Consider the following 25,930-nt stretch of genomic DNA (forward strand, 5'->3'; position numbering starts at 1 on the left):
GATGTAGAGGAATCTGCTAAAAGAAATGAGAAGCCTTTCTATATTCAAGAGACATAAAAAACAAAACATCATCAACAACAACAAAAGTCCACAGAGTGCAACCAGACTATGAGTTCCTTGGACACGATGTTCTCCCAGCATGGAGCCCAGAGTCAGACATATGAGGTAAACTCAAAAATGTTTGTGGAATGTGTGCATGCATAAATGAATGATAAGGAGCTTGTCTTTCTGAGAAGCGCCAAGACAGAGGAAATAAGATAATCCCTCCCCTGGAACTACTCTCCCTTCCACAGTAAACCTGCAGCAAAACACATCCCCAGGGCCAGTGGCAGCAGTAACATAAAACTTGGGAGCAAAAACTCTCATGGAGTCACGATGATGCTCGAAGTTTCTCTGGGGACCATGACCATCTGGCATGATATGCCAAAGGAAAATTCCTACGAATAGGTCATGTATGAAAATAGTGAACATTTTTAGAGGAAAAATATTTTTATGTGGCAGGCAATTCTAAGCAATGTTAAGTAACATCTCTGTTAAACCTTATGAGACAGGATTGCTATTATCACCATTTTACAGATGGGAAAATGAAGCACAGACCAATTAAATAACTGATCCAAAACTGCAGAGTTAGCAAGAGGGAGAGCAGGAAGTCAAACCCAAGTGGCTTGGCTACAGCGGCAACACCTAAGGTGACATCTACCGAGGTTGTCCCTGGGATGGACAGGGAGCAACAACGAAAGTCATTTACTCATCGTAGAAATTTGTGTGGATTGCTGGCCCTCTTCGTCTTTCTGAAGCCATAGCATAAGGCTGGGCCTCTGCTCTTGGAAACAGACACACAGATCTGTCTACAAACAAAGGCACTGGGGACCAGTGTGAGGCTTGAAAGGGTCTGAGGAACCAGGGAATGGCACCCTCTCCTCCAACAAAGCAAGAAGTTGGAGACAAGGTAATGTGGAGTATGAGAGGCACTACAGAAAAGGGTGGGGAGGAGAACGTTCACACAGTTACACAAATAGGGACTCACAGAATGCAAGGAGGAGCCACTGCTGAGGAGACGAAGGCCACCTTCACAAGCCCTTGACTGAAGGCATCAGAGGCAAGATGACAGATCAGAATGGCAGGCAGGGAAGGTCACCAAAAGGAAAAACAAACACAAGTGCAAGGTCCCCCACTGTTTGCTGTCTTCTTCTTCCCCACAGTCTGCCAGGAGGTGCAACACTGGATTGCTTCCCACATTCCACTCCATGCCAGAGAGGTGCAAAAACCAACCTAATTTAGTCATCTTCTCTCCACTCTCTCCTGAAATGACCTTACTCACTGGGTCCGGGGAGATGTTCCAGGTTTGAAGGAGGAGCTGTGCCTGTGCTTCCTGCTTCAAGGCTGACCAGAGTGTGAAGAAAGATGCAGACTCCAGTCAAGGTGCCGACACTTCCAGAGGGTCCCCTCCCAGCCCTCTCCCACTTCCATGCTCTCCCAGCCATGCCCACTCACCACCCCTTCATCATCTGACTGTTAATGATGGCCCTTCTTCCATGTCCTGCTCAAGGACACACTCCGGAACAAGGCCTTTCCCAACCCTTAGGCTCTAAACACACAAAGAGAAGCTGCCTAGCAGATCAGTGTTCAAGCTAAAGACCCCTGGCCCAGTCCTGGTCCACTCCAGGCTCTGCCACATTCTAGCTATAAAACTCTAGACAATGCAACTCTCCTAAGTCTTAGTTTTCTCGTCCATAAAATTCAAGTTGTTAAGGTATTTACCTCACTGAGTGGTTGTGAGCATTAACTGGAATTATCCAGAGAATACTTAGCACAGAGCCTGGCACATGGTAAGATGTATCCAGCTCCTGGCACTAGGGATACTGCCAAATACCCACAGCTATGGCCTCAGCACAGCAGCACTCAGGAACATCAGTGGCTAAGGAAGGCCCAGGCCAGGGAGGGAAGGTGGAACCAAAAGAGTGTCATCTTGGTGGCTGTAATGTCGACACCACCCTGGCACCACCTGAGACAATACCTCAGGTGGTTGCATACCTCAGTCATGAACTGGGACAGCAGCGGGGCTCTTTGATGCATCTGATGACATCAGTATTAAAACACAACAGCCAGAGTGTGAAGTTTTAGAAGAGGCCAACAGGAAAATGAGGATGGTCTATGAAAGGAGTAAAAGCCATAGACTATATATATATATATATATACATATTTTTTTTTTAAGAGGGGGAAGGTGATCTGTAAAGGTTTAGAGGTCACAGCAAGGCCCAGACTTCAAAGAAAACTCAGAACGATTCAAGGAAATAGGAAAGACCCAAGAGATGTACGTAGGAAAGTGGTGAGAAAACAGGGAAGGGGCAAACCAAAGATGACAGAGGCCAGGTGCCACAAGGCACCGTTTTCAGGCAGGTAAGAACTACTCAGCCCTGGGACACATAGTTGACTTCTCTCAGCATGGCACAGGGCCACTGCTCCAGAGCACAAGGAGAATCCCAGTCTCAATGACTCGCTCCCCTATATTATTGTGCTTTTGCTTTTTGACTTGGGGGTAGCCACAAACTGTGTCCCCCATCATACAGAACACTGTGCCACTTTGAAGTATAGGGGACAGGAAATTGGACCACAGGTGAGCCATACACATCAAGAAATCCCCAGTTAACAGCAAAAGTCACTTTTAACCATGTAAAATAAGATTAAATCACAAATACAACTTCTGAATATTTCAATCTCTTTCCTTTTAAATTTCTTCTATTCTTGATATTAAATGGGAGAACCTAACGATGGAATTCTTTGGCTGAAGATATATTACTTCTGACTTTTGAAGGAGTTGTCTTTTTTCAAAGGTCCTTATCATTCTAAAGTGGTATATATATCAGAGGAAAATTTTGTTTCATGGTGAAGCTTTTGCTTTTTTTAATAGGATATTCTTAAAGGGTTGAATACCACAAGAGTGACAGGCCATGCTATAGGTGACATTATATCACAGAACTTCAGAGAATGGGAGCACATAGTCAAGCGGGAAACAAGGACATCAGCTTCTTATCATTTTGATTTAATCTAAATCTTTAACTTCTTAAAATGTGTTATTAAGTTACTATCATTTAAAGCATCTCAAGAGTTAGCTTTTAAGAAGGCTATTGTTTATGGAGATAATTATACTTGAACAAAAATTAAAAATAAACATTGTTTAAAAGACATGGTATGGTAACAGTATAATAAGACTTGTAAGTGTTATATAATCCCAGATTCTTATGCATACTGGTTTTTAAATACATGTGCCAACATTCAAATGTTAATGGTGAAGGAGAATCAATCAACAAAAACGACTGAATTCAGCCCATAGTTGCTGACCCAGGGCATGTTACAAGCCTTACAATCCTGAGTCATTCTTTCTCATAATAGTCTACTCTTCTGATCATTTTTGCCATATTCATTGAAAATCATGGGCCAGGTATGGGAGAAATAATAAACTCTATAATTTTTAAAAAGAAATTTCCTTTTATGGTCATAAAAAAAAAGAATCCCCAGTCCAGGGGATTTTTCCCCCCAAAAAACGCATATAACTTTTTAAAGGTTATAGCACTTCAGGTTAAGAAAATTGAGGAAAGTCAGTCGATATAAAAATGACAACTGCATCATTTTTTAATGGTTTTGGTCTCGCTGAAAAAAATCTGTAATTTAAAAATATAAGAAAGATAAGGGAAAATTTGCCCTATCATAGATTTTTAAAGTTGCTATAATCTAAACCAGGGTGGCACTGGGAAAGGCTGGAACAACAGTAGAGAGAGCCAAAAGATCAGAAGTTCAGCCCAAATGAATGTGGCAATTTTGTAAAGTACAAAACTGGCATTTCTAAACCACTGAGTGGACTATTCAATAAGTAATACTGGAAAAATTGAAAATCATTTCAAAAAAATAATAAAGTCAGATTCCCTGTAGCATACCACAACAAAATTCATAGTAGGTAGATTTTTTAATGTAACAATAAAAATATACATTAGACTTCTGATAAAAGATGGCAAATCACTGTCACTCATTTATTGCCTCTCCTTTCCCAGATACTGCTCAAACGGGAATGAAGGAGGAAGGACAGGAGGCAGGGGGCATTCCTCTGTAAGACGCGGGGACCAAGAGGAGGGGAGGGAGGGGCCTCTAGGAGATCTGGAAGTAGGAAGGCACAGGGGAGGTCACCGCCTTGGCCTCAGGGAGTAAAGAGGAGGACGGATTCCACATCCACCACAGGTCTATGCTAGGAAGGAGCCAGCCAGTGGATGCCAGGACCCTGAGAAGCACACAGTGGTGGTATCCGTGCTGTGGAAGGCCCTGGTCAGAAACAGACAGACCGACAGACAGAGTCCTGTCCCTAGCCCTGAGCTAGCACATTGCTCCTGTGTCCTGTGTCCTGGAACCCAGCAGGTCAGCCTCAGCAAAAATGAAAAGAAGGCACAGTGCAGGACTAGGGTGAGGTGCCTTCAGTGAACAAGAACACAGGGTCCAGTCTGTGCATGGAACCTGGGGGCCCTCAGCCCCCCTGCCCCAGCCTAAGGGCAGAATTCCTGTACCTGTACCCATAGCCCCTGGGAATCCCACCCCACAACGCTGCTCCCCAGGACAGCAAGGGACTGCTGCTTGGTGTTAGAAGCTATTGAATGCTATTCAATGTTTAAGCTACCTGAAGTACATTACATTAATAAACAAGTTTTTTTCATTGAAAGAAAGTTTTTTAAATTAAAAATAAATATTTATGCAATATTGGGGATAAGAAAGGATTTTCTAAGTATGACTCCAAGACTTATATATTTAAAAGGGAAGGATACAACAATTGATTAATTAAAAAAACTAAAAAGTTAAAAATAATGTAAAAGAAATAAATAAACAGCAAATTTGGAAATTTTTGCAACATTAATAAACAAAGGACACTATTCTTTTTACTAGAGTTCTTACAAGTCATTTTTTTAAGAAGACAATGCCTCAATAGAAAAATAAATATAAGCCCTGGCTGGTGTGGCTCAGCGGTTTGAGCACAGCCTGTGAACCAGTGGACCCCAGTCGGGGCATATGCCTGGGTTGCAGGCCAGGTTCCCAGCTGGGGGCACTCCAGAGGCAACCACACACTGATGTTTCTCTCCCTCTCTTTTCCCTTCCCTCCCCCTCTCTCTAAAAATAAATAAATAAAATATTTTTTAAAAAAAGAAAGGAAAATAAACATAAAGCTTTAATACACAACTCACAAGAGAAAAAAAATCAAATGGCCAATAAGCACATTAAAAAAAATGTGTATGCACCCTGGCCAATGTGGCTTAGTTGGTTGGAGTGTCATCCCAGAAATCGAAAGTTTGGGGTTTGATGCCCAATCAGGGCACATACCCAGGTTGTCTGTTTGATCCCCAGTCAGGACACATACAGGAGGCAACCAATCAATGTTTCTCTCTCACATTAATGTTTCTCTTCCTCTCTCTTTCCCTCCCTTCCCCTCTCTCTAAAATCAATAAGGATACCCTCAGGTGAGGATTATAAATAAATAAATATTTTAAAATAATACAATGCATTTGCTTACGAACCCAGAACTCCAGGATAAAACTACGATTTGAAAGCACTTTGCCGAATTTGAGGAAGAGTCCATCCAGCATTGGACGTTGCTGCGGATGTGCGGAGATGAGCCCTGCCCCACCCACTGCGGCTGGAAGTGGGGACTCGAAACATTGGAGGAAAGGGGTCCAAGTCCTTCACCTGATCATTCCACTCCTAAGAATTTACCCCTAGAGAAATACTTACCGATGTACAATATTTACTAAGTCAAAGTAAAAAATAACACACGCCCATCTGAAGAACAGAACGTGTTCATTAAACATGATGAGGTAGGAGCATATGTAACAACCTGGAAAGACATCCACAAAGTACTAAGTTAAAAGGCAGCCTGTACTAGAGCATTCACCTCACAACCCCTGCTAACAAAGAGAGGAATGCTTCATAAATGCACACACCCACATGTGCATACACACAAACACAAATTCTGGGAGATTTTATCCCCAACCTGTGATCCAGGGTCATCTCTGGAATAAAGGGATTAAAAGTAACTTTATTTTCTTCTATTTGCTTATTTTCTGGTGTTTAATCAGATGGCAGCACCTTCTCCTTCAGAAAGCCCTGTTGCACTGGTAAGTCTGAATGTCCATCGCCCCCGGGGGCGGTTTATTCCCGAACAGTTCTAAGTGAAAGCTGAATGGATCAGTGCTGGGCAATCTGGAGCTACAACTATTGCCGAAACTCTGTTTTCTCTGCTTGGCTGGCTCCACCAGGAGACGGATGACAGCTAGCACCTACAGAGCTGTGACCACAGCAGGGCCCTTGTGGTATCCAGACAGGCCTGGTCTCCTCACCCCCAGATGAAGCAAGAGCACTAAGCCAGAGGGAAGAAGGCTGAGGGGTGTGCAGCAGGCATTACTTTCAGCCCCTCCAGGGTTAAGGCTCAATGCCCCCTCCAAGAGGGGGCATCCACACTGTTTACCAGTCCTGCTAAATTCAGGGTTCCAGGGAGCTTCCTTGAGAAAAGTGAAACATGAAGATTCTGTGCATTAAAAAGGCAGAAAAAAGAACGTTAAACGACCACACCCTACCCAAAGAACATTCTATTCTGCACAACAAATCAATCTCTATTTCCCAGTGATTTGCATTATAATATCTGACCTGCTTGCTGCTAAATCTGACTGTGCTTTCGTTGCTGTTCACACAGATGATTTTATCTGCCTTCCCCTCCCTCTGCCAATTACCTAATGATCTGGAAACTCCATTCAAATTTACAAGGGGAGTCCCTGATTAAGCGGCCCCTATAGTGAATTATTCAAGTGCAATACAAAAATCACTCCCTTACTCATCTCTTCTGACCTACCTAAAGGGTACCTTTAAGAAATACCTTGATTTTACTTTGCTTCCTCTCCAGCTTCTTCTCCAAAGAATTCAAGGTACTAAAAGAAGTCATTCACTTAACTCACTTCCTCCCCTACCAGTCACCTCCCTAGTGGGAGAAAAGTCCGATGTATTATCTCTACTTCACACTGAGCAAATGATCACAGAGCCAATGATGGACACAAAGATCACTGCAGCGAGACCACCTCGCAAACCAGCACAAGTTTGCTCTTCCCACGCTGGAATCCGAGTCTTAAGATCACAGCTAGATCCCCATAGTACTGCCTTCCAATTAAACTTAACAAACATCTCTAAACATGTTTCACAGGCAAAGCACGGTGCCAAGAACTATGGAGAAAACACGCACACACACCAAGCCCCTTGAAAAAGCTCACAATTTAGAAGAGGAAGAAGAGACATAACTGCAAGTGAGCTCATGGAGGGTCTATTTCTCACTGAAAAAAGATGCCTTCTAAAATCCCTTTAATTTTACTCTTCCAGGACTCTCATTCTAAATGCAATACTTAGCACAAGCCAATAAGCATTAGGGTAAATGTCTAGGTAAATATCATACAAACACAAAGGAGGGAGACATTAACTTCAGTTTCATAGGGAAGGTCAGATTTGACTTTGCCTCTATGTGACAAGGAGCAGAAAAAGCACCGGCAAGGACACAGAGGTTGGTCATCAGTGGTACTTGAAGACACAGAAGTAGCAGTGTTCAATGCCCAAGGAGGCCAAATGAAAGTCACTAAGAATTCAAAATGCAAATGGAAGCTTCTGGAAGACCAGAGTGGCATGACTCGCCTTGTGTTTTCAGTGGATGAACCTGTAGGAGCTGAATGTGGCAGTGGGGTCAGAACACGAGTGCCAAACAACAGAACTGACACATGGGTCAAGCACAGGAGGGTGGGGAGAGAGAAAGATAACAACAAGCTTCCTGTGCAGAGCGTCTGTGGGGCTGGAGGCCTTGGGCCAGGCAGGAGAACACACTGTGGATGGGAAGCACATGGTTCATTCTGTTTGGACCACGTTGAGTTCAGAGTGCCTGGGGACAATTTACATCTAAAATATGATCAGGTATGCCCTGACTGGTGTGGCTCAATTGGTTGAAGCATCATCCTGTAAACTGAAAGGTTATGGGTTCAATTCCTGGTCAGGGCACATACCTAGGTTGTGTGTTCGATCCCTGGTCAGAGGGGTACAAGAAGTCAACCAATGAATGTTTCTCTCTTGCATCAATGTTTCTCTCTCTCTCTCTCTCTCTCTCTCTCGCTCTCTCTCTCCCTCTCCCTCTCTCCTTTCGTCTCTCTAAAAGCAATGAAAAAAGTGTCCTCAGGTGAAGCTAAAAAAATAAAAGTCTGATAAGATGTGATGTTCAAGAGATAGAGCACAGAGGAAAAAAGATTGTTCAAAGAGAGAAACTAGAGAGAGCATGAAAAGAAAGAGGCAAACACATGAACTCTAGGAACACCTGCATTTGAGGGTTGGAAAGGAACACATGAGATAGAAAAGTGTTGTGGGCTGAATTGTGTCTCCCAACAAATTCATATGGTGAATTCCTAACCTCAGAAGGTGACCGTGTTTGAAGACAGGCTTTAAAGAGGTAATTAAGTTAAATGAGGTCAAGTGGGCCCTGGCTGAATATAACTGGTGTCCTTACAAGAAGAGGAAATTTGAACACAGATGCACACAAAGGAGGACCATGTGAAGACACAGAGAAGACAGCCATTTGCAAGCCAAGGAGGAGAGAGACCTGGCAGTCCTTCCCTCAGAGGTCTCAGGAGGAACCGTCCTGCCGACATTTGCATCTTGGACTTGTAGACTCCAGAACTGAGAAGAAATAGATTTTTATTGTTTGAACCACCCAGTCTATGATGCTTTGTTACAGCAGCCCTAGAAACTAGTACCAAGATCTAAGAGGTGAGGATAAGCCGGCGGAGTTCATCCAGGGCAGTTCCATAAGGCAAGGCAGGTGAGCAGTGTCAAATATAGCCAACTTATGAGAAACAAGTTCACTTGTTTCATTGGACTTCAGAGTGAGGATGGCAGTGACCTTTGAAAAGCAAGTTCATAATTTAGTAAGTATCTGAAACTTAATATAGTAGGGGGCCAACCCTGGGGTTTGCCAACAGCAAAGCATTAAGGGACAAGACTAAAATGAGGTGAACAAGTGACAGCAGCAAGGGCAGACTTCCCTTTTCAGAAGCTTTGCAGTAAAGAGGGGGGCAAAATGGGATGGCAGCCCAGGAGGCTGTAAGATTGAGCAAAGTTTTGGAGAGACTTATGTTTATTAGCTTAAGAAAGGAAAATAAGAGATTCGGGATGAGGAGAAATGAAAACTGATTAGATTAATGGCACAGCCATGGTTTCCTTGTAAGAGAGTAAAGATACTTCTTTGAAACAGGAAGAAAGAAATTTTAAAGTAGAAATGATAGAGAATGCTGAAGTCAAAGGAAGAGGTGATGGAGATCATGCTTTCAATCTATCAAAGTCAGGGGCAAGGTCTTCTGCTAAAAATGAATGTGGGGGAGGATAGTGGAAAATTGAGAAAAGTAGAAGAGATTCAGAAACACAGCCATAGTGAACAGGAGAAGAAATCAGCCAAAAGTTCAATGAAAGGATTAGTAAAAATAATTTAGGACCCAACTGTAGTTGAACAATGCAAAGTTTTAATGGAATCCGTTTAGCTGACTGAGAATTTGAAAAAGTAAACGGTTAATATTATTCTAGGTTGAGATTGAAAAATGAATGAATGCATCAATAGGCCAGAAAGGTACCAAGTAAAAAGTTCTAGGGAATCCAGAAATGTGATTGGGATACTAGACTAGGCCTGCTAATTACCTAAAGAGACAGAGTCATTTCAGGTAGGAAATCAGATAGAGGCAGTGACTAATTACCTAGAAGCAGAATCAGCAAACTACAACCATGGGCCAAAATCCAGTCTGTCTCTGCCTTTTCAAATAAAGTTTTATTGCAACACAGCCGCACTCATTCATTTACATCTGTGCATGGTTGCTTTCCAGCTATAACTACAGAACTGAGTAATTGCAAAAAAGACCGTATGACCTGCAAAGCCTAAAATATTTGCTATCTGCCCCTTTACAGAAAAATTTTGCCAACCACTAACAGAACACACCACAATGTGAAAATCAGGCAATAACACCAGGCAAGCAAGAAGAGAAGGAGCATCAAGGACAGGCCAGTTGATGACCAAGACAATGGGCATGAGCTAGGGACAATGAGCCCTCAAGTAGCCCCAGCCCATGATCAAGGGCACAGCAATCAAGGTAAGGAACAGATTCAGAAAATCCAGTCCAGAGAGCAGACCTGAAGTGAGAGAGAACTCAGGGAGTTCCATCTGTCCATCACGTGCAGAACCCCTACCAGCAACTCATATTGGGGCAATGACTGGGGGAATGAGATCAACCAAGCTGAACAATCCAGCAAGAATGAGACAGAGGCTACCACACACATGCACAGCAGACGCACCGTCCCTGGAGCCTAGGAAAACATGGGTAAATGGTGGCCACCAAAGGAGAATGAAGGCCAAAACTGAGTCTAGGAGTGAAGTCTGTAAGTCAAATGCAAAGCAGGTATCTGGGGCAACTGACATTCCAACCTTACTAACAGCTGCAATGCTCTTCTTTATGATCTATGGTTGGCCCGCATGTGGGCCCCTCAATGGACACACCTACAGAGAGCTAGAAAGGGCAAAGGCTGCAGAAACAGGACAGGGACAGCACCAGCAGGACTGACTCCCATGTGTGAGGGAGCAGGCATCCACGTGAAGGTAAAAGTGGGCTCCAGGAGGGAATGTCAGGGTTGGAGTCTACAGAAAAATGTTCTGTGGAAGTTCTCTAAAACCTCTAGCATGTCCTGAACAGTCAGCAGTACAGAGGTTATACTGCCTCATGGCCTAAGGGCATGGCTTCTAGTTGAGAGGCAAGCTTTACTACTCATTAGTGGGTGACTTTCAGCAAGGTACTTATGTTACCTACCTCACCTCACAGGGTTGTCGAAAGGATTAACATATGTGAGGTACTCAGAAAGGAGTACTTATATAACCATTAGCTATAATTACACTGCTTCAATCTTTATGCTAACTTGCATGTGCCCCTAAGTCTTTTCCTACTCTATTTAAAGACTTGACCTTCTAGGGCAAAGTACACCCACTCTAAGAAAGCAATGTCCCTTTCAGTCCCAGAACCTTCATGTCAAGTCAGTGTCCACAGCATAAAGTGATAGGCAGGAAATTGTCCCTGTCAACCCTGAAAGGCTGAAACAGGTGCCTTGAATGCTGGCATGCTGAAACAGGTGCCTTGAGTTGAAAAAAGCAAAAAGAAAAAAAAAGATCCCACAAAATAAAATCTATTAGTCATCACATGCTGAACACGTCACAGCTAGGTGATAAATGCCAAGATCATCAATTTTGAACTATTCTTACAAGTTTCACCATGACATCAAGAAAGCTACATGTTGAAAGTGTTCTTTATTTGTTTCAGTGACAGGAGGAAAATATTTGGGGTGAAAATAGTAAATGTAATTATTTTGCATCAAGTAGGGCAGCCTGCATCAGCATCCCACCTGGGAACGAGCTGTTAAACATCTGTCAAGGTGTCAACTCCAAGCACAGAAGCAACGTCAAGCTTCTGTGTGGTTAACTAAAGTTGGCTGGAGGAAGAGGATGGAAAATCACAGGTATAATTAACAGCAATGTCTCTCAATTCACAGGTGCTTTTAATATGACTGCACCCTCAGTCTTTCCGGGTGTCTCTGTCTCACGATTCCCCTGCATTCAGAGCAGCACGGGGTTCCTTCTCCCCAGGCCTCATTCTGCCATGTCCTTCCTCCTGGTCTCAGGTCCACAGCAGCCCTGGCCTGATGATCTGTGACTCCGGATGAATCAGTTTCTTCCCTCTCAAAACTAGGGGTTTAAACTGGATAATTGCTAAGGTCCTTTGCAGCTCTCTGAGCCTCTGATTCTCACTCTGTAGATGCTGACCAGGGGCAGGAGCATGCACTGGATTCTGAAGGGCAAATAAGTGCAAGCGATTTATAATCTTGATGCCAACTTTTGGGCTCCAATACTAGAGTAATAATGTTTAAGTGTTCAGAAATGAACTTTTAATGAATACTTAATTGTTCTATTCTCTACAATATAAAGGGAGGAGGCAGGGTCTGAGCTCTTTGTCCTCCTACCCTGCCCTGAATGAACCAAAGATGCTGTAATCCCATGAAAAAGCAATGGTTCCAGAAGCCCTCCACATGAAGCTCACCAAGGCAGTAACCTGATTCTCCTAACTAGGACTTGTTCTCCCAGGGTGGCCCATGAGAAGCAGCAGCAGCACCTGGAGCTTGTTGAAAATTCAGGCTCTAAGGCTGCTCCAGACCTGGGCATCAGAACTTGCACTTGAACAACATCCCTAGGGGATTTACAGGGTACCTCAGTTTGCAAAAAGCTGTCTAGAGCCCTGGTTCTCAAAGTTGACTATACAGTGGAATCACCTGTGGGGGTCGGGTTCCCTCCCTCCCAAGAGTCTGACATCACTTGTCTGAGATGTGACAGTGCACTGGGACTTCTTTAAGACTGCCCAGAGGATTCTAATGTGCAGCAAACTTTGAGAAACACTGAACTACATTCTCCACTTCAGGTTCTAAAACTCAAATCCAGGGCCAGCTGACTTCCTTCTGAAGAGTTCTGAACCACCTTTCCCAAGAACAGAGCAGTGTCACCCACTCCACTCACTGGAGTTCTGATGATTGGTCAGCATTGCAAATCAGGACCTGCCTCCCGAGTTTACCTTCATGTCTGAGGTTTCTCCCTGGACCTCCAAGCTCCAGTAGGATGTGGTCATTACCAGAGAAAGTCACCTTTTAGCTTCTCATCTCTCTCTCTCTCTCTCTCTCTCTCTCTCTCTCTCTCTCTCTCTCTCTCTCTCTCTCTCTCTCTCTCTCTCTCTCTCTCTCCAACTGCACCATTCAAAATCAGAGGACAGAACATTCTTTTTCAGCAACACCTTTCATGCAGGGATCTCCAAGCACAGGGACCCCAGAGAAAGAGGCTAGCTAATATAGGGGAGGGAGAAGAGTCCATGGCCAGTGCTCCTTGGTTCAGTCCCTTCTGCTGTGCAAGACTGCGTCAGCCTACACCATAACTAATAATTTAAGGCTAAGATCTCTGAGTGAGGACGCACTGACAGTATCTGCCAGCAATTATAATTCCCTCCTTTTTTAATTTTGGGATGCCTGCCCTTTGAGGGCCCTCTGGATTCTGTGCCTATAGGTTTCTGAAAGAAACAGTTATCTCTTTGCATGTGAGAAATAGAGAACCTCAGTATTTATTAAAAGATAACACAGGAGCCAAGCTAGAAATCCACAGTATTTGAATCTACCAGAGCTCAGAGGTGGTTTAGTGTCCATGCAACTAACTTGAGGATTGGGTCTTGGAATGAAAAAAGAACCACCACCCTCAGCTGAGGGAAGATGATCTGTCCTCAACCTGCTACCAGCAAGTGACTCATGAAGGGAAGGGATTGGGAACAACCCACAAAACTTGAAAACACGATCCCTGAGAAGCGATTTTTAGAGGTCTACATCCATGACTACCCAGACAAAAAGTGACTTGACTAGTTAAAGCAATTTACAAAGTCAGATTCTGCTCTTCCTCGCAGAAAATTTGCTAATCTTTGGGAGGCAAGGGAAGGTGGAGAGTTTAGGTAGCGTGTCACGTGCCTCTGGAGCTGGCCAATGGTGGAAGCAGATCCCACCCACCACAGGCTAACCTGGGACCCTGTGCAAGTTATTCAACCTTGCTGCATCTTCATTTCTTCATCTGTAAAATGGGGAAATACTAACAATCAGAGGCTGATTAACACTTGCATTTCCTGCTGGACATGGAATGTATGTTTATGTGTCTGTGTATTAAATGAATCAGCAGCAATGCACCACTTTAAACAACAGAGCAATTGGTTTTAAGGAGAAGCAGTTAGGAATGCTGGAGGCTGAAATTCTACATCAATGTGCAGTACAGATGTTTGGGTTTTCTTACCAGCTATAAAAATGTTTACACAGTAGTTAGGCTTGTTATCAGCACACAAACAAATTACATTTTACAGAATAAATGAACAACGGCTCAAAACCCTCCCATTTTGCATTAGATTCAGAGTGCTTTCCTAAGTCTTGGGTTTACTGAAATGAATACATTTTCTAACAACACAGAGTCACAGAGGGGAGTAGGGAAGAGGTACTAGGGTGAGGAAATCGACTCTGTTCAACAGAACACATGTCATTTACTCCCCCTGGTCCTCATTTTTCCCATCTATAAAATGAGATAAGCAAGGTCCCTGCTCCCCCTTAAATTCCATGGTGCTGTTACTTCACAATCATTCTCTCCTAAGCACATACCGCTCTTCTCTTCACCAAGAAAGGATGTGTGTAATTAAAATAGTGATGGGAACATAGTACTTCTGCTGAATCGCAAAATGAGACCAAAACGACCCTGTTCTATTACACCAACACTGAGTTTCACTCCCTGCACTGCAGCCCCAAACCCTATCTGCACGGTGAGACCACACAGAAGTACAGCTCTTCCCAAACACGGCAACGGGTCTAAGTAACATTTCACTGAATGTTTTTCTTTTCTTGTTCTCAAAGGATAGTATTCTGTTGTCATAAACTTTTCACCAAAATAATTAGCTAAGCTCTCTAATTTGCACTTCTGAGTTTTCATATTGGCTAGCTTTTGTTCATGAAAAACTGCAAGTGATTTGTAATCATGATACCAACTTTTGGGCTCCAGTACTAGAGTAATATATTTAAATGCTCAGAAATGAACTTTTAATGAATATGTAATTGCTCTATTCTTTATAAGTATAAAGTATGCTTTCAGTGAACACTCAGAATACCAAAAAGAGAAGGTTCAGCTTCCCCTAACTAAATTATGTTTTCAAGTTTCCTAATGACTTGTTTTCAAGGGGGAAAAGGTCATCTAGGTTACGAGTTGTAGAAGGAATTTTGGAGAGTAATGTGGAGATAGGGTAACTTGTTATAGGAATAATCCGAAATCCTTCAACAAAATATAGATGTATATTTGAACTGCATAGGGAAAAATTCTAACAGTATAGTATAGAAATGTTAATAGTCTGGGAAATGAGAGTACAGAAAAAAACACTATCATTTTTATGTACATTTCTATATTGCTTTAATTTTTAAAAAGAATGTTTGCTTTCATAACTAAAAATATTTTTAAGAGTGAAACAAAGAGCCAACCATTGGGGCACTGGTGCAAAATACTTCCAGAAATAAAATGGTAGGAAAAAGTGTTTCGTAGATATACTTCTTACAACACCCCATTCAAGACATTTGTGGTCATCAGTATCTACATTTTCAAACAATTTTTTTCTGATTATAAAATAAATGTGTGCTCATTTTCAAAAAATAAAAATTATTCAAAATGGCAGTATTCTTGAACAAGCAGTGGGAACACTGTTAGTCCACTTATTTCCATTTTTCTTCAGAAATGTGGTTTTATCTGCACCCACATTTAACTGGTACATTAGAAACCACTAAATTAAGGTCACCAAAGCATTTTCTCTCCATCTGTTACTCTTAAACATTATACATTTCATTTTACACTCTAACAGATAAAAAGACTCACTTTATTGTACCAAGATAGTGCATACAGAATGTGCAGCTGCCAGTATGACCTTTTGAAAACATTATTTAAGTCACTTCACTCTCCCATTTATAGTAAAAGCCCCCAGTGGCTTCCATCAAACTTAGTATCAAATTCAAACTCTGTAGGGTGACCTCTGAGGCCCCCATGAACTAACCCCTGCTTCTCTGAACTCATCTCCTGCCATACCAGCCTCCTTCCTGTTCTTTTAATTCATCCAGCTCATTCATACCTCAGGACCTTTGCACTGGATGCTCCCACTGCCCAGAAGTTCTTCTCCTGATCTTCCCCCATCTTGCCCTTACTTAAATATGTGTCCTCAGTAAGAACTTTCTTGACCACCTAATCTGCCACTGCACCTGTCTCTATTATATCAACTAATTTTATTTTCTATTTTTTATTGTCCTATACCACTAGAATATGAGCATACTACCTCTGCCCAGTTCGCCATTTTCCCCCATACCTAAGCCAGAGACATGTAATAATATTGGATGAATGAATGAAAATGTATTCAAAGTACTCAGATTTGTGGGGAATGAGATAAAGTACATAACTACTTATACAGTCTTATTGACAGCTGCATAGCACTTTAATGAGACTTTAGAAAAAAAATAGGTTGTCACCTTCTTGGTCACAGAGAGGTGCCCACAGCCCTGCCGGTGGGGAAAAATTGGCCTTGGGCACAATTTCATTTTTTTTAACCTACCCCATTACCTAAATCAGAAACCCAGGAGTCACACTGTACCCTTCCCTTTCTCCTGCTCCTACATCAATTAACGAATTAGTCTCACCAATGTCCCCTCCTATGGAAGACATGCCCAACATTTAAGTCACTGTGTCTTCACAGAATCATTCCAGTTTCCTTCAGAAAACTACCTCTCCCCATTCCACTGACCCTTCAGAAAACCACTACTAGATATGAAGACCCAAAACTATGCCAAGGAGACATTTCCTCTGGGCATTTTGAATGTAGCAGAATAATACCACGATGATGATGATGATTACAATGATGATGATGGTGATGATGATGGAGGAGCAGAAGGAAAAGGTCAGAGATCATTTTCTTCCATAGTATCAGTTCAGCTAAAAGAAACCATAGACAGTTCTTGCCACCAAGATCCCCTCGACTGCCTAACTCCTGTCTGCTCTAAGTCTGGCTCTTCAGGTGTGTCCTCAGTCCTGTAAGTTCCCATCAGTAATGATAATACATTGTCTTTGCTTTGGTTGTTATACAGAGTTGGCACCTGTTGCTTGCAACCTAGGAGCCCTGAGAATTCTCCTAAATGTTTGCCCAATCCATCTCTTAGTGCTGACATGGCCTCAGCACTGGCTGCCTCACTGGTACCCACACCTCTGCTCTTCTTATTGCCAAATCCATTCTCCACAAGGTCTCCAACCAGGCTGACCGAAAACTCAAATCTGACCATGCTGCCCACCCCCTGACGGAGGAATGCTGAGCCCCCTGGTCCTGACCAAAGACCTCCATACGCCGATCATTCTTGCTGCTCCCTGCCTCAACTTTAAGCTCCAGGAAATCCAGACTACCAGCTGCTTCCTCATATTTTCTACATGTTGTTGTTGGTTGTTGTTTTGGTTTCTTTTTTACCTCTTACCCTGTGCACACCCTGTTTCATCTGCCATGGAACACCCATTTAAGGCTGACCACTTCACAATCACCCTTTAACCTGAGCTCACACATCACTTCCATCCTAGGCTGGCCACCTTCTGTTTCTGCTCACAAATGTGTACCTCCTATTACGTGGTCTGCCTTCCCCACTCAACTGTGAGTTTTTGATCACAGGTGCTGTGTCATATTTATCTCAATATTCACACCACATAACAGGCACTCAATACATTTTTGTTAGATGATGTATTAACTAACCATTTGTTACATGATTTTGTTTAAATGATTAAAAACATAATTCACTTTGAAAACGCAGATCAGATGCAACAATCGTGTTTTTATTTTCCTCCTTTCTAAACACATTCAGTATTACTCTCAAGCTGAGTGACTGCAGGATCAGTCTAGGCTCTGATCAGTTTGAAGATGGTTTCACTGCTTGAGAACCAGGATGCGCGCGGTTTTAACAAGTGCGGGAGACTATTGCTCATTGCACTACCTAATGGCTCATCATGAAAGGACAGTTCAGACACTCTATGTAGTATAAGCCTCAGGTGAAGGGCAAAGATGCCACCTACCCCATACTAATGTGAGCACGGATGAGGAAGTGCAAACAAAGAAGCAGGAGCCTATAACCAAACCAAATCTGAGCTCGAACCTCACATGGCTGGTGGATGGACACTGCTGGAGGGCAGGGCCTCCTCCCCTGACCCACCACAGAATGTCCAGCTCTTCCCGTGCCTGAGCTTCCTCATCAAGAATGAAGAATGAGACGCTGACCTACATTCGCTCAGCAATCACAGACAGGGCACCCACTATGGCTCTGACTCTAAAGAGGCACCAAAGATCAAAGGTTGAAAGCTCAGCCTCTTAAAATCAAACCATAACTATGTCTGTTACTCACAAGGTATGCAGCCCCAGGAAAGTTATTTAACCTCCCTTAGCCTCAGTTCCCAAATATGAAGAATGAAGGTTATGTGAGCTGAAATGGGTGAAAGCGCCTCGCACCAAGCAGCAGCTCAGAAGAGGGCCTTCAGAGACCTTAAATGTCCGAAGTCCTAGCAGGGCCTTGAGAATTCCTCTCAAGGTAAGAACTAGCGCCCCCTTCTGCCACCCAAGAGCAGGACATGGGCTGTCAGTAGTGGACCAGGCTGTCAGTAGTGTGGACTGGGCTGGCGGAGCCTGGACCTCAGGCTCAAGAACCAGTGCACAGACACTTCTCTCGCTGGCTGATGACCTAGGAGCCCAGGGTCCACTCGCTATAGAAAAGCAATTTCCAGATAGGAGCCCAACTCTCCCCAACCTTAAGCACGGATCAGAGGCCTCCGACTGTGGATTTCAGTGTTAAAGTCAACCAAGCAGCTGTCACACTCACACATCCTCATTCCACCCCAGTCCCCACCACCCTTTAGAGAGGAAAGGGAGTGGTGTATTTTCATCAGGTCTTGCCCATCATTTTCTCCACAGAACCAGCTGAATTAAATTATTTTCCTTCTAAAAAGCCCTTATTCTGCACCCTCACCGAAGGCCTGATTACTGGCAATAGTTCCATTCCGAGTTCAGAGAAAGGTGATCTTGATGAACAATTCTAAGAGGATTTAGCGCTCCTCCAATAAAATAGCCTCGGGATTGGGTTTCTCGAGTTTTGTTTTCATTACTCCACTTGGATGTATCCAGTAACCAACTTCAGTGTCGTAGACCAGCTTCTCAGTAAACATAGCTGTTCTTCAGGCAGCTCCTGCCATGAAAAACCCACACTTCTGCAGTGAGCACAGAAAGGAGGGCCCCGCCGTGGGCTTCCAGCAGAGCAGGCCGCTGGGGGAACGCAGCCCAGGGGCATCCATGGGGCACTCAGGGGGGCCACCACCCACTGCCAAAGGGACTAGGAAAGGCATGCAGCTCCTGGATCCCAAGAATGCATCCTAAACTGAGTGTCACAACAGAGCTGCAAGCACAGGGGAGGTCTCAGTTGCCATCTAGGCTTCCACCAAAGCCTCAGAGACCTAAGTAACAAATAAAGTTGGGACTCCACCAACACTTCTTTCCACCCCAAGAAGATGAAATAAAAAACATCAACAAGCCAAGGAGGAGAACTGAACCCAAGCTTTGATTTAAAAAAAAAAAAAGAAAAGAAAAAGAAAAAGAAAATAACTGTCCTGCTCTAGCCTCAAGACAATTTCACACCAATTGGCTTTAAAACCCTTTCCAAAGCTCTGATGCCTGAATCAAAAAAGAGTTTATCTTTCTGACTGAAAGTCAGCAGTTAAAGAAGCAGAATATGAAAATTCTGAGAGTAATGGGTGTTCGAATTTCACGAATGTGTGTGTGTGGACATACAGAGGGCAGAGAGATCTAACCATTTTTCTAGAGAATGTCACGTCACCTTTCTCACGAGGCTGCTGTCATTCACTCTACATTGTAGTTATTAATACGAATCAGACTTCACGACCTAACACAGCCACACAAAGTCGGCACTGAGCCGCTGTTCTCCGAGCTCAGGAAACTCTCCTTTTTCTGCGAAAACCAGGCTCAGGGGTTGGGGATGGCGCCCCAGTCTTGACACCCAAGGAACTGCAGTCAGCAGCTCACCTGGGCTAAGGGCTTCATACCAACCGTAAGAAAGGTGCCTTCCTCACACTCGCCTCTCCGAAGCGAAAAGAGCAGTGGGAAAGGCTGCTGCGGATGGGGGCAGAGGGCGCACGTGGCTGGCGCCTGGGAAGCAAAACGAACCCCTTAGTTCACCCTCCGCACTATCATCCCGCGGGTATGAGGCGTTCCCACTCGCCCTTGCCCCTAGCCTGGTCCCAGAACTACCTGCTGCTGCCTAGGCGCCCTCAGGCCAAGTCTCAGGAAGTTCACTCCCTGTGGCGCCAGTCCAGGGAGGCTAGAACGCGCGTTTCAAACCGAACTACCCTGAGAGCCGAAGCCCGCCGCTGCCCGGGCGCCGGACCCATGGAGCTGCTTGTGGCCCGGGGACCAGCTTAGCAGTAACCAGGTCCCATTCTGGGCTGCCAGAGGCCTTCCCAGTTATCCGCAGGGCTCCAGACCCCGATCCGGTGGCGGCCAGGAGCGTGGGTCCAGGAAGGCGAGCAGCCAGCGCTAGGGACCGGAGGTGGAGGGGATCCTGCCTCCCGCCTCCCGCCTCGCCTGATCGCCATGACTCCCGGCTTCCCGAAGACCTGGAAGCCTCGCTGCTCTCCCACCTGGGCTGCGGTGTGCGGCTCCCCTGCCTTCCTTTCCCTTCCCAACGCACAGGCGCCGAGCTCCCAACCTACAGCCCGCACAGTTCCAAGACACCCAAGCGGGACACCCACTGCCCCTTTCCCAGCCCCACGCCCCCGGCGGGAGTCCAGGAACCACCCCAAGGGAGAGCAAGGTGGCTCAAGCAAGCTAGGATGCCCTCTGCCCGGGCCAACAGGTATGGAAAGCATTGTCAGCCGCCCGCCTGCCCGCCCACTCCAGAGACCTGGGCAGCTACAGCGGTGGGCTTTAAGCACTGAACCGAGGGGCGAGAACGCAGGGGGGAAGGCGAGGGCAGGAGACTAGGGGAGGGGGCAAGAGGGAGGCAGCACTCACCTCTCGATGGGCCAGGGCCGGCCGCACTGGCCAGCAGCCCCCAAGCCCGGTTTCGGTAGCGCCGAGGCGCGGTGCTGGGGGCTCCCTCCGAGGCCCTCAGGGAGGGGGTGGCGCGGATGCGGATGCCGGCGGGCAGCTCTCCGCTGCACGCTCACACACCCAGCCGGCAGCCGCGTCCCCGCGCCGGCATCCTCGTTGCCGCCGGCTCCCACGGCGCCCCAGGCCGCTCCCCTAGCGCGCGCCGAGCCGGCACAAGCCCCCCTTCGGCTAGGAGCGCTATCTGGGCGCGTGTCTCCCTGTCCTTGTCCTCGGCTCCGGTCTGGGGACGCGTGCCCCGCACCCCGGCACGGCGCGCTGCTCTACCCCTCCCGTTCCCGCTGGCCGAGCAAAGCCCCAGCGCGCGGTCTCAGCCCATGTGCGCGGCTGTCTCGCTGCGCCCGGGAGCCCAGTGGCCGAGGCTCCGCTGGAGTTGCGCGCCCTAGAAACTCCATGCAGCTTCGGCCTCCTCCCCAGCTCCTCCCCGGCGGGCCCCCAGGGGCCTGGAGGCCTCCTGCAGTGCCCGCCCCGCTCTGCCCTAGCGCGCAAGAGGAGCCGGGGTTCAGCTCGCCTCGGCAGCCCGCGCCGAGCTTCTCCCAGGGTCGGGGAGCCCCCACCCCCACTCCGTCTCCTTGCCAATAACCAAGCTCCCTTGGTTTCCAGGCAGCGCAACCTGAGGAACGCCTCGGCGCGCTCACTCACACTCACGCGCGCACACACAGGCACACGCGGGGGGCGAGCTGGAGCTTGGCAGACGGTCCTCCTTCCTTTCCTACCCAAAGAAGCTGCCCACGTTAACTCTGGCAAACTGCTGTTCCTCGGTATTGGACAACTCACCCAGGCGCCCCCCACCTTAACTACTTCATCCCCAGCGCCCACACCCCTGGGCCACAATCACACCTGCGTCCGTGGTGTGTCCATGGGGCAGCTGAAGTGGGTGGAGGAGGTGGAGGATTGGCGTGCCCACCTCTACCACCATCTAAGGAGGCACGTCTTTGGCCGCTGCCCGCCAACCTCCAAGGTCAAATAGTAGATTGATGAGGGAGAGAGGGTGCTTGGACACAAGTGGGAGCTAGAAATCTTGAAGACTATCTGCAACCTGCCCAGCGCTGACCTCTGTCAAGTCCATTCGCAGACAGACCCCTTTTTCTCTTCTGCCCCATGCCTCAAGGACAGCATATTAGCTTAATTTAGAGTCTCCAGTCACCTTTCCTATTCCCCACTTGTCTACCTCTCATGTGCCCGGAGGCTGAGGGAATACACAGTGAAAGAAAGGTTTGCGTTGTAAGTAAAAAGAAAAACAGCAAGGTGGATCTCAGACTGTCCCATTGACAAACTCAGAAGCCTGCCAGTTCCTTTCTGCTCCTCCCTGAGTGCCAACGGAGAAGGAACAACCCACCAGGCTGGAGCATGCTGGCCTTTCTTTGCAGCACTCTCCTTTCCAGGTTCTCCCGTTTTGTGCCTGCTCCAGGTGGCAGAGAGACTGCTCACCAGCTCAGACAACTCCAATTCCCAGAATCAAAGAAAAGATGGAGCATAGAAATTCTTACACCAATCGGAAATGAAGCAGGCAATGCTGCCACAAGCACTTCATCCAAACAGCTCAGCCATCACCTTTCTGCTGGCTGGTGCAGCTGCCAAGGAAGTGTGGGCATTGGCACTGCCAGCCAGCGGCACAAGTTAAGCAGGGTCCCCTCCGTGTCTGCATCTCCTGGCTTGCAGCCTGGGTGTGGTTCCTGAGTCCCCACAGCACTCATTAAGGGTACCACACCTTTGTCATTTAGCATTTGCTACTCCGTATTATTACTATCTTTTCTGGTAATAGCTGCACTTTTCAAGTTATCTAATAATCTTTTGAGCCACTGGCTGAATCTTATGTACATAGTTAAGAGATGTGCATAGAAAATGTTTCCAAGAGTTTCCATGAAGGGTTGCGGGCAGATGAACTGATAGACTTACTGGTGTCTTGGCATGATCTTTCCCTCTTACCTATTAGTTTGGACGAAAGCTGCATCTTGTACCAATCTGTTTTTTATGTAAGCAATTGTGTGTCACTTTCTGGATGGCAACTGTGTCACCAAAGCCCCTTGGCCAGTCTATATACACACATGGTGGAATGTAGGGGTCACCATTTAACCAGGGTGGGACACCTCTGGCAGTAGTCCTCTGCTCTCACTTACTGCCTGTGTGAATTTGGGCAAGTCGTTCTCTCCAAATCTCAACCGTCCTCATCTGTAAAATGGGAATAATTACAGTACTTATCTCCCCATAAAGATGTTGTAAGGATTCAATGTGATGACATGAATAGCAGTCCCCTCAGCTAACTCAGTTCCAGACATAACATAAGCTTTCAACAAATGTCTGCATAAATTAGTGAGTGACACATATCAAAGACATTACCTTGGGGAGGGGGAGGAATTGAGGAAACTAAGCTCAAGGGACCTCAAGAACTAGAGAAGCCAGGCGGCAAACTTTGGTGGGCACGCCTAATGCAGTTTTCTGGTCCTCACCGACTACGATGATTTGGGGACTTCCACGTTAAGGGAGTTACAGTGTCAAAGACCCTGATACCCTTGCTCCAACTTTTATTCTTTTGTTCAATATATATATTTATTAAAGGTCAAAATGTGTCTGCTCTTGTACCATTGTAAGAACTGGAACTCAAATCAACATAAAACAAAACGGGTGAGAGAGACTTTCCTTTATGAAAAATTTCCAAGTGGATTTAGCATAAGTATTCTGTCCAACCCAGAAAAATGCAGCCCTCCAGGGAACAGCTAGAAATGAACATTAACTTTATTCAACCACCTACCTCTAGCTTTGGGACTCAGAGGCACACAAATCAGACACCTGGACAATTGCTACCTTACCACATGGCCAAAGTCATTCCTGCCTCTATCTCTTCCCTTCCCCTAGCCTTCCTTCTTTTGTTTTACCCTCAGTAAGTACCGTATTTTTTGCACTATAAGACACACTCCCTGCAAATTTGGGAGGAAAATGGGGGTGTGTCTTATAGTCTGAATGTAGCTTACCTGGCTCACTGTTGGGGGGGGTGGTGGTGATGGAGTGGGGTCATAGGTTATTAAATATTTTACCACATTTTTTGCTTTAAAACTTTTTTTCCTATTCTCCTCCTCTAAAACCTAGGTGTGTCTTATGGTCCAGTGCATCTTATAGTCCTAAAAATACGGTAAATCTACTTCCAGTGCCCAAGACAGCCAAGGGTAGGAGTGATAAAGTGGTGTGTTATATTCCCAACAGAAATAGGCAGAAAAGGAAAAATTATTTGGGCAAGCATATGTTGGAGGGTAAAGTTTTTCTTGTATTCCATTAAATACAGAGCATAGAATACTTTGGATTCTTTCCAACACATTCTCTGCTTTGAGACAAGAGGTTTTCAAGTAGTTTGTTAGGCAGCAACAAATAACCAGAACAAAATGTGGTGTCTGGAAGTAGAATGCTGCTGTAACAAGAACTTAAAACACTGGCTTTGGGACTAGAAAATGGGGAGAAGCTAGAAGTGCCCTGAAAGATCCTTTCAAAACCTGCAAGATAACGGGAGACTCTGGGAGGGGACTTGGAGAAAGCCAAGAAAACTGTTGATGGAAGCTGGAGAAAAGAGCACCTGAGTCATATGCTGGTAGGACAGCCAAATGTGACAAATGGAAAGGATACCTAATGAACTCAAGCCTCTGACTAAGGAGATTTCCAAGTTGAATGAGAAAGTGTCAACTGAATTTTTCTAGTTGCCTATGCTAAAAGACAAGCAGACATGAGTTAAAGAAGAAACTACTTTGGTTTTTGAGTAGAACTTAGAGGAAATAGAAAGAACTAGGACTTGCTGAATTAGAAAGGATAACTTTCTCATTCTGGTATCTCCAAGTGAAAACTTCAAACCCAGGGCAATAAAATGTGGTCTCCAGATAAAGATTAAGTTAAGAATGGGGCTATAAGGTCCTTTGTTAAGACATCACACGTATTTAAGGGCATGTCTAAAAGAGTTTCTGAAGATCTCATAGACATGGTACCTCAGCAGCCTCACTGGGGACTGAAGATAGAGAAGGTTCTATTCTTAAAGAGGTTTGTAAGTATGGCTTTTGTCTAATGGGTGGATTATAATTTGAATCACAGGGATCCTCCAATGTTTTTAAATAAAGTATACTGGCTTGGGACTGAAGGGGCAAAGACAGTAAAAAAACGAAAGGAGGTATTGAATCCTGAATCCAAGAGGCAATAAACAGGCTGCAAACAGGGGCCATTTCTAACGAAAGGGGGAGAATGACTCAGACAAGGGAACTAAGAGCCCAAAAGGTGATGTCAAGAGCCATGGAGAATCATTCCCAAGAAGCAGGACTGGGCTTAAATTAAGGAGTGGATAACATATTCCCAGACTGATTTCAAAATTGCTATGAACCAGCCACTGCTACAAGAAATACCTCTCATACCCTCCATTATTGAATGAGGTATTTGTTACAGTTATTATATATTTGCCTCACTGGTGTATGTCGGGTGTTTAGGGAAGAGGAGGGAAGAAATAATTTGTCTTTTCAGTTCACAGATCTTCAGATTGAGAATTTCACCCAAGGAGATTTATTCAACTGAACCTGCTTTAGAGGAACAGGACCAGGACATCAAGCCTTGTTCTACAGGAGGTGAGAACTTTTGAGGTCTTCGGATGTTTCTGGGGGGGTTTTTATGTTGGAATAATGTAAATAATTTTTTACTATGATAAATTAAATATGGCCACAAATTCACTCTCTTTAAGAGTTGGGATCTGCCCTGGCTGGTGTAGCTCAGTGGACTGAGCACTGGCCTGCAAACCAAAGGGTCACCAGTCTGATTCCCAGTCAGAGCACATGCCTGGGTTGTGGGCCAGGTCCCTAGTTGGGGGTGTGTGAGAGGCAACCACACATTGACATTTCTATCCCTTTCTTCCTCCCTTCTTTCCCCTCTCTCTGAAAGTAAATAAATAAAATCTTAGAAAAATAAAAAGTTGGGATCTATCTCTCCCTACCCTTGAACCCGGACAAAATCTGTTACTTCCTTAATAGAATAAAGTTATTTTTACCAGTTTCCAGGCCTACAACTTTAGAAACTTGAAGCTTTCACTTCCTGTCCCTTGG

The 25,930-nt window shown here is 45.3% G+C and overlaps 1 protein-coding gene across 6 annotated transcripts in view; it reads right to left on the minus strand.

Moving 5' to 3' along the window:
- The window catches only part of CALN1 (calneuron 1), a 487,378-nt gene that overhangs the window by 361,685 nt on the left and 99,763 nt on the right, over positions 1–25,930 (minus strand). The window contains exon 1 of one of the 6 annotated variants that reach the window (XM_028530222.2): positions 20,772–21,017. The exons of the other annotated variants lie outside the window; for them this stretch is intronic. The gene's annotated coding sequence lies outside the window, so the exon portion shown is untranslated. Of the gene's footprint in view, positions 1–20,771; positions 21,018–25,930 lie in introns of those variants that run through there. 6 annotated transcript variants of the gene reach the window in all.

The sequence above is a fragment of the Phyllostomus discolor genome, chromosome 3 (genome assembly GCF_004126475.2).
Source record: "Phyllostomus discolor isolate MPI-MPIP mPhyDis1 chromosome 3, mPhyDis1.pri.v3, whole genome shotgun sequence".
In the NCBI taxonomy this organism is placed as follows: Eukaryota; Metazoa; Chordata; class Mammalia; order Chiroptera; family Phyllostomidae; genus Phyllostomus; species Phyllostomus discolor.